Here is a 16,105-nt window from a genome sequence, read left to right as displayed (position 1 = left end):
AGCTTGTCTAATGTACTCATTTAGGGTCCACTTTTACCTTGGAGTAGTGTAACTCCTTCATGCAATAAACTGAGAAAAGCCAGGTCTTGAACCTCATTTACATAGGTTAAGCAATAATCCATGACAGTTTCTACCCTGAAACAAAGCAATAACAGGGTTTCAGGCAAGACAAGAACCCCCAAATCACAGCTGTGTAATGGGTATGTGTGACCAGAAGTTCCTTGGGACTCCCTTGAGAGAGACCCCAACCCTAGAAGAGTATCACCATTTGAACAGCTCAGGTGACTGAGAGTATGGTAACTAACACAGCTATGTCACTATATAGAGTCTCTGGCCATAAAAAGAACCCCTGGTGTCTGACCAGGTAGGCAAAATTCAGAAAGGGCCACCTTTCCAGAGAAGTCATGGACACTAGCTCACCACTAGGGCATTATATTTAGGCAGATCTATACTAACGAAGGGATGCTGAAACATGAAGGGTAAGACCAGCCTGATATCAGTTAAACTTACAATGAGGAAGCAAAAATCAAGCTGGTGCCATTAACCTTGTGGCTAACTGTAGAGATTTCAACTCAAAACAAGTTGCAGCCCAGTTCCATGTAAACGAACAAACTGGTCTTTTGGTTTCCTTTTCCCTTCCAGTTTCAATGTTATGTAATTTATTTAAATTCTTATTAAAATACATCTTGTTTTCAGAAATAATAATAATAATAATAATAATAATAATAATAATAATAATGACTGTTTCAAAAGATAAAGCAGATGCAGTTCTGCAGTTCTGCTGGTCACATTACATACTACTATTCAGACAGTATCAAAAGTATTAACACCAATGCAAAAATATACTGTAATAATGGTTGTGTATTTTGGAGGACTAAGTGTGTACAGATGAATATTTAAGTACATGCTTTTTCAAGAGATTTCTCTGATGGATTGCCTGGTAAAATTTTCACTCAATACCCATTCATTTATTCTCTATTTCCAAATCTGGGTATTAGGCCCGGAATAATCTCTGGGTGGTTTGTTGTCTGAATAGATTCACTAGTTCACTTGAGTCTTAAAAGGGAACATCTTGTCTTCTTTTGAACAGTATAGACTCATTCTGTATATTTAACAAAGTACCATCTCAGAAAAGGTCAGGGGTAACTCACTTCAGGCCAGATATGAAAGCCCTGTGTAGGATTTCTGATTCTGATCCTGGAGATAGGGGACCACTTGAAACCAATTAGCAAAGTCAGATGGTAAAGGAGGGAACAATCAGAAGTGATAGGGGAAATCTAACACAGCCTCACAAGCCGAGGCCACCATATGAGAGTGCTCTTAACAACCATTAGTGAATTGCAGATAGGCTCAATGACAATACTCTTCTATCCTTTCATGGAGTAATTGGCAGATTCTTGTGAGAGATATAGATGAAATTTGATTGTGTGTCTATCAAGTAAGCCCCACCAGGTTTCAATGAATAATTTGTAACATGTGAATGATAATACAATCAAAATTAAAAGGTTAAGCATATATTAATAATAAGAAAATCCATGAATGTTGAAGGGGACTTGTATATACGTTAGAAAGGTGACAGGAATTTGAAGTTGAAGAGAAGTTAGAAAACAACAATATACAAAAGTCAGTTTATGTAGTATCTAGATTGCTAGGCCTGACCATCTGTTCTTCAAATATATCTGTAGAAATGGGAGATAAAGGAAATTTTTCTCTTGGTTTCATATTATTATCAGAAAGCCTACTCTGAGAAAACAAACATTGCTTTGATGTATGTCTGGATGTTGATAGATAGGGTAGATATGCCAATAGGGGTTCTAATTCTTCTCAACATGAACTCAGTCTGCTCTCTTCCTTTGTCATGGAATATAGTGATTTGGTTTTACAGGAACATTTTGAAATTTCACAGGATACTCAGAAAACTTTACTACCTTTAGGGGACAAATATTACCTGATGCCGGGCTTCAGTAAATAAGGCAGACATGAAAAACTATTAGGTTGTTGATAAAAAGATGCATAGTGATGGATAAAATACTGCAGAATTCTTTATTTGGCACATGGCAGACACTCCTCTCTTGAAATCAGGGATCTTTGCTGACCCACTGTAGACCTTACACAAGCAAAATCACTCTAGCAGAATTATGAGCCTAGGTTGCATATCACTTTAAGTATAGCAGCAGACGCACAGCCTATGAGGATCTATAAGAGCTCTCTTCTTCAACACTTGATATGACTTTTAGAATTTTGATACAAATATTCCCTCATGGAAAGTGAAGAACATTTTCTTGGTAAACTATGACTGAAAAACTCTCCAAAGTTAGGATGAATATGACAAAGAATGTTCATTAAACAGTTCCTAGCTGTGATGCAAGGACAAGTCAGAAACAGAAAACAAATTCTTTATGTCATATTAATGCAGATGTGAAGGATTAGTCCATTTCTCCTATATGGATTTTTCTATTTACCTATCAGTTGTAGACAAAGTTCTGAAAAGGAGATCCAACTATATGTTTACTCATCAACACACGGTACATTTCTGGAAACACCAGAACTTAATGAAAAGCATTAGAATTTTTCAACAAAATAATCAAGAGCCAGAGGTACTGCTGACATTCACTATTAAGTGTAAAATATTACCAACATCATTGATGTCAATATCCAGTGCAAAATATTAAAACAAATGTTCTGATAGAAAACTCAGATGTAACAGAGGATACACTTCAGATAGATTCTCTTTTACAGAGTAATGTAAATTTTATGATTTAATCTACTGATAGTACCTTGAATCATACACTAGAAAGAGAAACAATCATAAATAGAATTAGATTAATACTTTGAATAATAAACATACATGAATAATAACATGCATGAAGATAATTGTGAGAGAAAAAATTGATTTGAGAAATTTTTTCCATATACAAGACCTGAGTATATGAATAAATGGAAAGAGATTTTTGTTTGTGATTGTGTGTACTGAGATCTCCAGAGTAAATTTAATATTACCTGTACAACCAATTTGCTTACAGTGTATAGAGGCAACCTTATGTGCAATGAACATCAAAATATAAGGTGAAATTAACAACACATGAAAGATTTTCCAACTTTACAAATCTGGAAAAATAATATGTATATGTCTTTCAGAACACTCCATATTGTTTCATTTATACACTTATATGAAATGGTCAGTCAGATACTGTATGAGAATTATATAATTTTCATCTATTGACAATCAAAATATGTGGCTAAAGGTAATAATAAGCCTTTCTGTCTCTAATTTCTCTGTGGTTTTGTCTTAACAATGAGGGAAGAAACTAAGGTAGAAAATAAGTAGTAAGATAGAAGTTGTAGTTACATTGGTATGATAACTATGAGTACCTGATTCTCAGTCTTTTAAATATTGTCTATTGACGATATCTGAAGGAGTTTTGAGCTGAAGAATAGAAAAGTCATCAGATGCTGTAAGGTGAACTAAATGGTTCATCCTGGAAGCACTTGGTAAAATCTGAATTGTCAGAGAATTATGACCAATTTAAGACTGGCTCATGGAATATCAAAGCACAAACAGTGTAATATTGAGAAATATTTTAGAGGTAACAATGGCAGAAATATTGTTACAAAAATATTGCTCCATTTTTCTAGGTCCTAGGAATTTTAAAGAAATTGATATTACATGCAATGAATTAATGTGTTAGGCAGAGAAAATGTTCATATAAAATAGCATTAATTCTATAGTATGGTATTTGTCTGTCACCATTATCCTTGAATTCTACACTGAAAAGGAACAAGAAGAGGTTGAATCATAAAATATGAGATGATTTGTGCTTATTTTTTAAATTTTCAAGAGTGTGGCAATGTAAAACCAAAGCGTGTTCTTGAAGATAAGAGACAAGTACTCCAACAAAACCCCATATTCTGCAGCTGGATCCATGTTAGGTTTTAAGAGGACTCACTAAACAAGGACTTTAATGAGGAAAGTGTGCATGTCTTAGCAAGGAGAGAGATGAAACTGGAAATTCAGCTGCACAGGTTTCTTTCTCAAACAAATAACTACAGAAAATATTTCCAATGATTCAGATCTAAAGGAAAGAGATAATACTGCCACTTTGGCTCAAAAGAGCCAGACAGGAGAAGGACAAGTGTTGTTAGATATAAAGACATGAAAGATATACAATTCAAATATTTTGGTGGTGTTTCGGAGAGGAATCAAATAGATGAACTAGAGCCTAGAAAACTGTTATTGATATGTGAAGAAAAGGCCAAAAAATTACCTACCTATGGTTAAAAGAAGCAAAATCAGAAACAGAAAAAGAGATTTTTCTCCCATGATCATCATTTCATCATGTATATTATGCAGAGTTTGTTTCCTCCATTTAGATGATAATTGGTTCCTCTCTATGAAGGTTAGACCAAGCTCCAGAAAAAATAAGATTCACTAATGTGTAACTTTTTCCATCGGCAAAATATTTGGCAAAACTATACATTGTATTGACAATCATTGGGATGTATCTAAGGATAACCAATATTGAGAGCTTTATCTGACTTTTCAATATTAATGATAAGATTTTACAAAAGTCAATAAAGTCAATACAACATTACAGTATTTAGATAGCTGTGAGTCGAAATGTTCATGCTATGCTGGTATATATTTAAGTACATATTGTTTCAGGTAAAATCTATATTACATTCCTGATAGATTGTTATTTGAAGCACAAAAATATTCTCCATCTCCAAGTTCTTAGTATTATAGTCTAGACAAACACTGAGAACTGTTGACTAAATGGACTGAACATTGCTCATGATGCATGAAAGTGGAACATTCTACCATAGATGATCTCAGTTGATTTGAAAAAGAAATTTCTGTGACAATGGAGAATGCAACTCCCTCCAGCACTGAAATACCTGCACTGTGAAGGACAGGTTATCTTAATCCCAGAGTCAAATGTCAGATCTAAAAATTCAGGACCATACACATTAAAGATAATCTGGGCATATCTTTTCAGGAAGAACACAGCAAGGTTATGTGCGTTTGTGGAAAAACATAAAATTGTCATGTTTTAGGAAGCCCAGTCACTTGACAATGTCATATTGAGAATAACCTTAATATTTACAGGAAAGTATAAACTGAAGAATCACTAAAAAAGCCAGGAATATTCCAAGGAACAGCATTAATGGAAGGGTTATTTGAGTATTGAAGGATATGTAGAAAGGTTAAAGACACAATGTAGGGGATCAAGAAAGAAAAGTATATTTGAAGGATGGAGCCAGGCTTGCCCAGCAGAATATGGTACAGAATGACCATTCTTCCTTTTCTTGGATCTTCAATCTGTTGTTCTTCTGAAGCTCCAGCTCTGTCTGTGTACAAATCATGACAAAAGTATTTCGAATATCACTGTTATTGTTGGATGCCTTGCTCTGGTTTTGAAATTTTGCAGCCAGAACTGTACAATATAGACCCATGAGTACCAGAAATGAGAAAAGCCAGAATGAAGGACAAAAGCAGGATATTCTCTAGACCATAGAGACAAAAAGTTAAGACTAAGACCACACTGAAGAAAACTAGACAATAATAATCATGATTTTTACTCAGAAATACCAGTCATCATTACAAACAGATATTACTTCAATAAAAGAATTTGTGAAACTGAGCCCAAATAAGCTTATATTAATTCATACCATGTAATAGATAAAATTAAGAGCCTGGGCCCAGGAAGATTTCAAAGATGTTGCATTCACATTTTTCTTTTATCACCATGTCTTAGACGCTGTACACAAACGTTTAAATTCCTACTGACCTGGTAATTCCTTCTAAACATAAAACATTTTTCTCCCTACCTCAGTTGCTGCTTCATCTCTCTAACACCAATAGACTGCATCGTTGTTTGTCTGTTGGACATGATGAATACACTAATGAGTAATACCTATATAAGGAAGAGGTCTTAAGACATTCAGGTGCGCATTGCCTTGTATAAGATAGGCAATCTAGAGGAGAAGGATTGTAGAAGAAGTTGACCTGGAAGGGGGCAGTGAGTTATCTATAAACTGAATAAGTAAAAAAAATTAAATTATATAATGTAATATTCAAGAAAAAAGGTATACAATGTAACCTGATAAGGCTCTTCTGAGGTAGCTACTTTTTCTCAGGAAAAATAGTACCATAAGAACAGGGTGCAGAGCCATAATCTCCTAAATTATCCTCTGTCTTACAGGTAAATTGAATCAAAGCAAAGGTGAGATATCATCTTGTCCCATCTTGTCATTTTCCTTAGAAAAGAAATTAAACATGAAAAAGATCCCATATTATATCTAGAGAAAAGACTCAATAAACCTCCACAAATTGATACTCATGGGAAATGTAAGATGGTGAAGGAAAAAAAATTCAGATGTTACTGAACATAGTATAATCTATAACACATGGGAATGTAAATTCTCAGGGGCCATCTAGGAGAGGATAAAGGCTAGCAGGTGATTTTCCGGATATACTTTAACCATGGAATGTGGGCTATGAAGAATGTGATTTTCCTGGAATGAATCAAGAAATGATATTTCCTAATTTGATTCCTGCTACTTTATGCCATTCCTGTCAATATTAAATTAATGTAGAATCTGTCCTCAGCAATCTGCTATATTCTGCTTGCTGGAATTCAATTCTCTCTCTACCAATCTTGATCAGACCTGTGGATCCTGAAGCATATAGGAAAGCTTCCCTTCCCTCATTCATAATAACTACTCACTCAAATCATTAGGATATGCCAAGTTTCCCTGAGATTGCTGATATCCCAGGGGGACCTTCATTCTCCAGCCACATCTCACCCCTCATTCATTAAAAATGTGATTATGACTCATACAGATTATCTTCCCTTTTGCCACCCATCTCACCTGCTCTCTAGTAATTTGGTACACCCCAAGATGCCTTCAGCAGTCTGCTGATACCAGTAAACATTCAGTTTCCTCTTATCACCATGCTACCTTTATCTCATCTGGGAGCCTTAAGCTTTAATATTAGCTTTTCTATCATCACAAAGCTATCTTTTACTTTGAGCCACCCTAAGTGGCTCTGAGTAGTCTACTCTACAAGTAGGACATTCTTTGTGCCACCATTTCTCTGAACACATTCATCAGACCTGCAGAACCTGTACTATAGAAACATGGAGATTAGGAATGACACACTGTAAGGATATCCATCTGAGGAAGGCCACACATGGACTTCTGGGCTAACTCCTCTTACAATACCTACTAATAGGTACAATAGTAACAGTCTGGGGCAACGGTGATACACATGGCAAAGGCCCTGAAAATAACACAATCTATAACAGCTATGGCCATATAACTACTTCAGTGCAAAGCTATTCTACTACAGTATCCCTGAATAACCTAAAACAACTGAAGAACAAGAAAATGATATTAAATGCAACTAACAAAGATGATGTATGCCTTTTAAGAGCCGATGTATTAAACCCTTAAAGAAATTGAGGAGCTTGTAAAGGTCTTTAAAAAGCAACACACAAAGACCTTAAATATATATAGGAAAAACAATAAAAAAGGAAAAAAGTGTATAACACTTAAGTGATGTGAAAATGGAAATAGAAGCAATAAAGAAAACAAAAACTAAGGGAATCCTAAAGATGGCAAACCTAGGGAAGTGAACAGGAACAAAAAATGCAAGCATCAGGAATATAATACAATATATGGAAGAGAGATATTCAGGCATAAAAGATAAAATAGAAAATAAACTATAAATGGTGAATCTAAATACCATTACACAAACTAAGCAGGAAATCTGGAATACCATGAAAAGACCTAACTTAAAAATGATAGAAGTTGGCAAAAGTGAAGTATTCCAGTCCCAAGGCACAGAAAATGTTTTCAACAAAACCATACAAAAAACCTTTCTCAGTATAAAGAAAAAAATTAGTATAAGCATACAAAAAACTTATAGAACACCAGTTAGACTGGGCCACATAATAATCAAAACAGAAAATCTTAAGACCAAAGAAAGAATATTAAAATCAGTGAGGGATAATGGTAAGGTAACATCAAGAGAAGGCCTATAAGAATTACAGCTAATTTCACAAATATTTTCTAAAAGCTAAAAGACCCGGTCAGATATCTTGCATCCTCTAAATACAAAACAAAACAAAACAAAAACACAAATGCCACATAGACTAATACACCGAACCAAATCTCAATCACCATAGAGAAAATGAAAAATTTAAAGACAAGCACAAATTCAAACAATATCAGTCAACAATCCAAGCCCCACATTAAATATTAAATAAAACTACAACCCCAGAAGGATAATTTCTTTAAGAAGACACCTAATTTTATGAACATTCCTGTTAGCACTGCTATCACTGTGCCCGCATAAAATTGGGTATGTTGTGCCTTCCTTTTCAGTGAATTCTAGAAAGACTTTAGTTTCTCTCTTTGTTTCTCCCTGATGCAGAGATTCGAGAAAACACAGGAAATAAGCAATTCCATACCATGGAAAACAAGGGAAGCACCCACAAACACACATACATAAACACACCCAAATACATTATCCATGATGCATCTGCAATATTTATTGATGAGCAAGTCCTTTAAAGGCCAGTAGAAAGGCCAGTGCTTTCAAAAATGGTATGATATCTGCATATGAGTAAATATATAAAGAAATCATTTAGTTTTTTAACAATGGATCATATAGCAATCTTACAAGCAGTATTGATATTTTTATATGTCAGTTATCAAAACAGATCCTTCTCTGTGAACAGCAACACAACTGTCTTCACATAAAAGTGTAGGAAGGGCAGGCTCATCATGATGGAATGAATCTGGCCTTTAGAAATGTTTCTGAACACTACATTGAAAATACAGCTGAGTCTCTGACATAATTGTTGAACAAGGACATTAATTAGAGCATATATACCAATAAAGTAACTCAAATGGTTACTAATATAAGCAAAACATCCTTCCCTAAAAAATACTTAGGTATGATGGCTGTAAATTGAATATTACTTAAATCTCTTTAAGCGTGGTTCTTTGAACTCCACAAATTAACTTTCCCATAGTAGATATAAACCTATACTGAGGCTCCCAAACCCCATGGGAGAGAGAGCTCACCACCCAGACAGGTGGGCACTTCTGAGACTACAGAGCAGGAGAGACCACCAATACTGCCCACCCCTGCCCACATCCCTGGTCCAAGAGGAAACAATATAGGGCCTCTGGGAACCGGAAGACAGGGGCACTGGAACAGCAGGTCCCACTCAGTCCGGACACTGCCCAGACGTGAAGGGACTGGATCAACAGGTCTCTGCACCCAAATCTCGTGGGAGGGAGAGCTAAACCTTCAGAAGTGCAGACACACCTGGGAAGCCAGAAGAGACTACACTCTGCCCACATTTCTGACTCCAGAGGAAGACACCTAATGCCATCTGGTACCCCAGTGCACAGGGGCTCCCGGAAAAGGATGCGCAGGCCATCCTGGTTGCCTCACGGAGAGCTCAAAAGCAGTCCCCCATGAGGAACTTGAGCCACGGGACCACAGGTAAAACAAACTATTCTGCTCCAAGCGACCTGCCAGGTCGACTCAGAATACAGGCCCAGAGGAACAGCTGAAGACCAGTAGACAGGAAAGACTACACACCCAAAAGCAGAACACTCTGTTCCTATAACTAACTGAAAGAAAACAGGAAAACAGGTCTAGAGCACTCCTCACACACAGTCCTATAGGACGGTCTAGCCACTGTCAGAAATGGCAGAACAAAGTAACACCAGAGAAAATATGATGGCGAGAGGCAAGCACAGGAACCCAAGCAACAGAAACCAAGACTACATGGCATGATCAGAGCCCAATTCTCCCACCAAAGCAAACACAGAATATCCAAACACACCTGAAGAGCAAGATCTAGATTTAAAATCATATTTGATCATGATGCTGGAGGACTTCAACAAAGACATGAAGAACTCCCTTAGAGAAATGCAGGAGAACATAAATAAACAAGTAGAAGCCTATAGAGAAGAATCACAAAAATCCCTGAAAGAATTCCAGTAAAACACAATCAAACAGTTGAAGGAATTAAAAATGGAAATAGAAGCAATGAAGAAAGTACACAGGGAAACAACCCTGGATATAGAAAACCAAAGGAAGTGACAAGGAGCCATAGATACAAGAATCACCAACAGAATTCAAGAGATAGAAGAGAGAATCCCAGGAGCAGAAGATTCCATAGAAATAATCGACACAACTGTCAAAGATGATGTAAAATGGAAAAAGCTACTGGTCCAAAACATACAGGAAATCCAGGACTCAATGAGAAGATCAAACCTAAGGATAATAGGTATAGAAGAGAGTGAAGACTCCCAGCTCAAAGGACCAGGAAATATCTAAAACAAAATCATACAATAAAACTTCCCTAAACTAAAGAAAGAGATGCCCATAAACATATAGGAAGCCTACAGAACTCCAAATAGATTGGACCAGAAAAGAAACTCCTCCCGTCCTATAATAATCAAAACATAAAATGCACAAAATAAAGAAAGAATATTAAAAGCAGTAAGAGAAAACGTTCAGGAAACATAAAAAGGCAGACCTATCAGAATCACACCAGACTTCTCGCCAGAGACTATGAGAGCCAGAAGATCCTGGACAGGTGTCATACGGACCCGAAGACAAGACAAATGCCAGCCCAGGTTACTGTATCCAGCAAAACTCTCAATTAACATAGATGGAGAAACCAAGATATTCCATGACAAAACCAAATTTACAAAATATCTTTCTATAAATCTAGCCCTAAAAAGGATAATAAATGGTAAAGCCCAACATAAGGAGGCAAGCTACACCCTAGAAAAAGCAAGAAACTAATCGTCTTGGCAACAAATAAAAGAGAAGAAAAGTACACAAACATAACCTCACATCAAAATATGAATATAACAGGAAGCAATAATCACTATTCCTTAATATCTCTCAACATCAGTGGTCTCAACTCCTCAAAAAAATGACATAGATTAACAAACTGGATATGCAGTGAGGACCCTGCATTCTGCTGCCTACAGGAAACACGCCTCAGAGACAAAGACAGACACTACCTCAGAGTGAAAGCCTGGAAAACAATTTTCCAAGCAAATGGTCAGAAGAAGCAAGCTTTAGTAGCCTTCTAATATTGAATAAAATTGATTTTCAACTAAAATTCATCAAAAAAGATTAGGAAGGACACTTCATATTCATCAAAGGAAAAATCCACCAAGATGAACTCTCAATCCTAAATATCTATGCTCCAAATACAAGGGCACCTACATACATAAAAGAAACCTTCCTAAAGCTCAAAACACACAATGCACCTCACACAATAATAGTAGCAGATTTCAACACGCCACTCTCATCAATGGCCAGGTGATGGAAACAGAAATTAAACAGAGATGTAGACAGACTAAGAGAAATAATGAACCAAATGGACTTAACAGATATTTATAGAACATTCTATCCTAAAGCAAAACGATATACATTCTTCTTAGCTCCTCATGGTACTTTCTCCAAAATTGATAATATAATTGGTCAAAAAACGGGCCTCAACACTTACAGAAAGATAGAAATAATCCCATGTGTGCTATCAGACAACCACGGCCTAAAGCTGGTCTTCAATAACAATAAGGGAAGAATGCCCACATATACATGGAAGTTGAACAATGCTCTATTCAATGATAACCTGGTCAAGGAAGAAATAAAGATAGAAATTAAAGACTTCTTAGAATTTAATGAAAATGAAGGTACAAAATACCCAAACTTATGGGACACAATGAAAACTGTACTAAGAGGAAAACTCACAGCTCTGAGTTCCTGCAGAAAGAAACAGGAGAGAGCATATGTCAGCAGCTTGACACCAAACCTAAAAGCTATAGAACAAAAGGAAGCAAATAGACCCAGGAGGAGTAGGAGGCAGGAAATAATCAAACTCAGAGATCAAATCAACCAAGTGAAAGCAAAAGGACCATAGAAAGAATCAACAGAACCAAAGTTGGTTCTTGAGAAAATCAACAAGATAGATAAACCCTTAGCCAAACTAACGAGAGGACATTGAGAGTGTGTATTAATTAACAAAATCAGAAATGAAAAGGGAGACATAACTACAGAATGAGAGGAAATTCAAAAAATCATCAGATCCTACTACACAAGCCTATATTCAACAAAACTTGAAAATCTGCAGGAAATGGACAATTTCCTAGACACATACCAGGTACCAAAGTTAAATCAGGAAAAGATAAACCATTTATACCACCCCATAATTCCTAATGAAATAGAAACAGTCACTAAAGGACTCCCAACCAAAAAGAGCACAGATCCAGATAGGTTTAGTGCAGAATTCTATCAGAACTTCATAGAAGACCTCATACCAATACTATCCAAACTATTCCACAAAATTGAAACAGATGGAGTACTAACGAATTCCTTCTATGAAGCCACAATTACTCTTATACCTAAAGCACACAAAGACCCAACAAAGAAAGAGAACTTCAGACCAATTTCCCTTATGAATATCGATGAAAAATACTCAATAAAATTCTGGCAAACTGAGTCCAAGAGCACATCAAAACAATCACCCACCGTGTTCAAGTAGGCTTCATCACAAGCATGCAGGGATGGGTTAATATACAGAAAACCATCAACATGATTCATTATATAAACAAAGTAAAAGAACAAAACCATATGATCATTTCATTAGATGCTGAGAAACCATATGACAAAATTCAACACCCCTTCATGATAAAAGTCCTGGAAAGAATAGAAATTCAAGGCCCATAACTAAACATAGTAAAAGCCATATACAGCAAACCAGTCGCTAACATTAAACTAAATGGAGAGAAACTTGAAGCAATCCCACTAAAATCAGGGACTAAACAAGGCTGCACACTATCTCGCTACTTATTCAGTATAGTTCTGGAAGTTCTAGCCAGAGCAATCAGACAACAAGAGGAGGTCAAGGGGATACAGATTGGAAAAGAAGAAGTCAAAATATCACTATTTGCAGATGATATGATAGCATATTTAAGTGATCCCAAAAGTTCCATTCGAGAACTACTAAACCTGAAAAACAACTTCAGCAAAGTGGCTGGGTATAAAATTAACTCAAATAAATAAATAGGCTTCCTCTACACAAAACAGAAACAAGACCAGAAAGAAATTAGGGAAAGGACACCCTTCATAATAGTCCCAAATAATATAAAATCACTCAGTGTGACTAACCAAGAAATTAAAAGATCTGTACGATAAGATCTTCAAGCTTCTGAAGAATGAAATTGAAGAAGACCTCAGAAGATGAAAAGATCTCCAATGCTCATGTATTGGCAGGATTAAGAGAGTAAAAATGGCCATTTTACCAAAAACGAACTACAGATTCAATGCAACCTCCATCAAAATGCCAATCCATTTCTTCAAAGAGTTAGACACAACAATTTCCAAATTCGTCTGGAATAACAAAAAACCCAGGATAGCTAAAAGTATCCTGAACAATTAAAGGACTTCTGGGGGAATCACTATCACTGAACTCAAGCAGTATTTCGGAGCAATAGTGATAAAAAACTGCATGGTATTGGTACAGAGACAGACAGATAGAGCAGTGGAATAGAATTGAAGACCCAGAAATGAAACCACACAACTATGGTCACTTGATTTTTGAAAAAGGAGCCAAAACCATCCAATGGAAAAAAATATAGCATTTTCAGCAAATGGTGCTGGTTCAACTGGAGGTCAACATGTTGAAGAATGCAGATTGATCCACGCTTATCATCCTGTACAAAGCTTAAGTTCAAATGGAACAAGGACCTCCACATCTAACCATATACACTCAAACTAATAATAGAAAAAGTGGGGAAGCATCTCGAACACATGGGCACTGGAGAAAATTTCCTGAACAAAACACCAGTGGCTTCTGCTGTAAGATCAAGAATCGACAAATGTGATCTCATAAAACTGCAAAGCTTCTGTAAGGCAAAGGACACTCTGGTTAGGACAAAACGGCAACCAACAGATTGGGAAAAGATCTTTACCAATCCTACAACAGATAGAGGCCTTATATCCAAAATATACCAAGAACTCAAGAAGGTAGACCACAGGGAGACAAATAACCCGATTAAAAATGGGGTTCAAAGCTAAACAAAGAATTCAAGGCTGAGGAATGACAAATGGCTGAGAAACACTTAAAGAAATGTTCAACATCTTTGGTCATAAGGGAAATGCAAATCAAAACAACCCTGAGATTTCACCTCACACCAGTGAGAATGGCTAAGATCAAAAACTCAGGTGACAGCAAATGCTGGTGTGGATGTGGAGAAAGAGGAACACTCCTCCATTGTTGTTGGGATGGCAGACTGGTATAAAGATTATGGAAATCAGTCTGGGGGTTCCTCAGAAAATTGGACATTGAACTACCTGAGGACCCAGCTGTACCTCTCTTGGGCATATACCCAAAAGATGCCCCAACATATAACAAAGACATATGCTCCACTATTTTCATAGCAGCCTTCTTTATAATAGCCAGGAGCTGGAAAAAAAACAGATGACCTTCAACAGAGGAATGGATACAGAATATATGGTACATCTACAGAATGGAATATTACTCAGCTATCAAATACAATGACTTTATGAAACTCATAGGGAAAGGAATATAATTGGAAAATATCATCCTAGGTGAGGTAACCCAATCACAAAAAAAAAAAAAAACCACACATGGTATGCATTCATTAATAAGTGGCTATTCGCCCAAATGCTTGAATTGCCCTAGATGCACAGAACACATGAAACTCAAGAGGGATGACCAAAATGTGAATTCTTCATTCCTTCTTTAAAGTGGAACAAGAACACCCTTGGCAGAGAATAGGGAGGCAAAGTTTAGAACAGAGGCAGAAGGAACACACATTCAGAGCCTACCCCACATTTGGCCCATACTTATACAACCACCCAATTAGATAAAATTGATGAAGCAAAGATGTGCAGGCTGACAGGAACCGGATGTAGATCTCTCCTGAGAGTCACAGCCAGAATACAGCAAATACATAGGTGAATGCCAGCAGCAAACCACTGAACTGAGAACAGGAACGCTGTTGAAGGAATCAGAGAAAGGACTGGAAGAGCTTGAAGGGACTCAAGACCCCATATGAACAACAATGCCAAGCAACCAGATCTTCCAGGGACTAAGCCATTACCCAAAAACTATACATGGACTGACCCTAGGCTCCAACCTCATAGGTAGCAATTAATAGCCTAGTAAGAGCACCAGTGGAAGGGGAGCCCTTGTTCCTGCCAAGACTGAACACTTAATGAACGTGATTGTTGGGGGGAGGGTGGTAATGGGGGAGGATGGGGAGGGGGAGACCATATAGAAGGGGAGGGGTAGGGGTTAGGGGGATGTTGGCCCAGAAACTGGGAAGCGGAATAACAATCAAAATGTAAATAAGAAATACTCAAATTAATAAAGATAAAAATAATTAAAAATATCAAAGAGTTAGAAAAAAAGAATACATGGTATTAATAGCATCCAAAAGGGATTATCAGGAATCATGGGTATGTTAAGTAGTTTTAGATGCTATGGAAAGAGAACATATGGTAAAGACTAATGGTATCCACTGGGTCAAATAATAAAAGTCTTCTAAGTTTGAAAAAAATCCAATACTGAATAAAACAAGAAAATCTGGATGAATGCACTATTTTCTAAACAGATAACAAGTACCAAAATTAAATCAGGATCAGAGAACAATCTAAATATTCACATAACCCTTAAAGAAGTACAAGCAGTCATGAAATCTCCTAACCAAAAAAATCCAAAGTCCAGTCAGGTTTGTAGCAGAACTCTATCAGACCTTCAAAGAATACCTAATACTAATATATATCAAGCTAGTCCACAAAATAAAGAGGGAACGATACCCAATTCAATCCATGAAGTCACATTTAGGCCTATACCTTAAACACACAAGAACCAACAAAGAAGAAGAACTTCAGACCAATTTTCATATGAATATCAATGGAAAACTACTTAATAAAGTTCTCAAAAACTGATTCTGAGAACATACACAATGATCAAGTAAGCTTCATCCTAGGGATGTAGGGATGGTTCTACCTATGGAAATCCATTAACAC

This window comes from Rattus norvegicus, chromosome 3 (genome assembly GCF_021556685.1).
Source record: "Rattus norvegicus strain SHRSP/BbbUtx chromosome 3, alternate assembly SHRSP_T2T, whole genome shotgun sequence".
Taxonomy (NCBI): Eukaryota; Metazoa; Chordata; class Mammalia; order Rodentia; family Muridae; genus Rattus; species Rattus norvegicus.
The sequence above is the reverse complement of the archived record's forward strand: the minus strand, read 5'-3'. Positions refer to the sequence as shown.